At 55.9% G+C, this 1566-nt stretch overlaps 1 pseudogene; it reads right to left on the bottom strand.

The window, feature by feature from the left end:
• LOC104999649 overlaps positions 1-332 on the bottom strand; it is an 18090-nt pseudogene extending 17758 nt beyond the window's left edge.
• Between the last annotated feature and the right edge of the window lie 1234 nt (positions 333-1566).

The raw sequence follows: 1566 nt of genomic DNA, 5'->3' as shown, positions 1-1566 counted from the left end.
TTGATGACCACTGTATCTCCCTCATCGTTCCAGTGCACAGAGGTGAAGGCTGCATCCTCCACGATCCTCCAGAGCTTCCTGGGAAAGGACAGCCCAAGGACAGTGTTGTTCTCTTCTTTGTTGGCCATTTCTGGGTTCAGGCCCTGTGGGAGCAGATTGTCATGGAGGCCTGGATCTGGGCTCTTGGGCTGGTCACCCTGCTTCTCCAAAGCCTCCCCTAAATCCAGGTTTGGATCTGGGGAGGAATCACGGGTGTCCCCTGCTGCAGGCTCCCCATCAGTTGATAGGATCAGCAGGGCTGCCCGTGCCTCATGGGAACTCTGACTAGCCATGGAGCCAGTCTAGCTAAGGAGCATTATCTATCCAAGCAGTGAGTGCTCAGGGAAAACGGGCCTCAGACCATGGTCGGGGTGCCCCATAAATACTCTCTGGAGATTCTAGAATCTGGGTCTTGGGACAGGCAGCCAATTAAGTGGTCAGCTTCCTTAACTGTTTCATGATGTCACAGAGGTGATGTGGAGAGGCAGCCCTGGCCCTGTGTGGGGGAGGGGGCATGGAGATGGAGATGGGATCCCCAGCTTGTCTCTTATCTGAAAGTACAGAAAAGTTTGTTTCAGGTTGCCTGCAAAGGCTCCCATCTGCTGCCAGGCCCCTTGTTTCAGGGGGCCAGGCCCTGGACGGGTTGACAAATATGCCCCTGGCTCCACTCCCCTCACTAACAATGTGCAGGCCTGTGACTGGTTTCTGCTGAAAGGCCAGGCCCTGGCGAGTCCCGGGTCTACTAACACCAAGAGAGACCCCAGGGGACAGATGGGCCCCTGGTGACTATCCGTCCCAGAAGATGGGGTCCATAGGGGGCTAATTGGCCTTGCCTGAGTTGATGCTCCCCATCCTCCCCCCCTCTTCTGGCTTTGTGGTCTTCTGGCTAGTGCTACTGGTTGGTCGGTCCCACTCAGATGGTCCCAAAGTCAGAGTCCTGCTGTCCTGCCACCACCGCCCCCAAGGTTGAGTTCTCCCCAGAGTAGGGCTGTGCTCAAGCACAGTGGGAGCAACCTCATATTCCACTTGACTGTTCCCAAGCACCTGAGACACAGACTCCCCAGGAGCCTGTGTGGGAGGGCAAAGCCAGGTGCTCCACTGAGCTTGCAGTCTCCCAAGCTCTGCCCACCACCAGATGGCATCCCGCTGCAGATCACAGGCTGTTGTCTTCAGTTTCCAATGTTTCCCATAAACACCGCTCTGGTGGCCCTAGAGCCTTCACTTTGTGAACACCTGTGTGTGTTTTCCCCCTCCCCTTCCCAGATCCTCGGATTCAGCCTCCCTGGAGGCTTCTTCAAAAGCCCTGTTTCCTTTTGTCAATGGGGTGGTTGGGCTTCTGCTACCTCCAGTTCTGGCTGTACCTTCCCTTTGAAATACTTGATTGGGGGCTCAAGGCACAGCCTGTTCTGTTGAAAACAAGCACTTCACTGGTTCTCTTCGAGGCCAGCTCTGATCTTCTCCACCCCTGCCCCTGTCCCAACCACCACTGTGGACCTGTTCTCCTTTACCCAAATGGCAGGGCCATCG

This window comes from Bison bison, unplaced genomic scaffold (genome assembly GCF_000754665.1).
Source record: "Bison bison bison isolate TAMUID 2011002044 unplaced genomic scaffold, Bison_UMD1.0 scf7180017864360, whole genome shotgun sequence".
NCBI lineage: Eukaryota > Metazoa > Chordata > Mammalia > Artiodactyla > Bovidae > Bison > Bison bison.
Note: the sequence above shows the minus strand (reverse complement) of the source record. Positions and strands in the feature narration are given on the sequence as shown.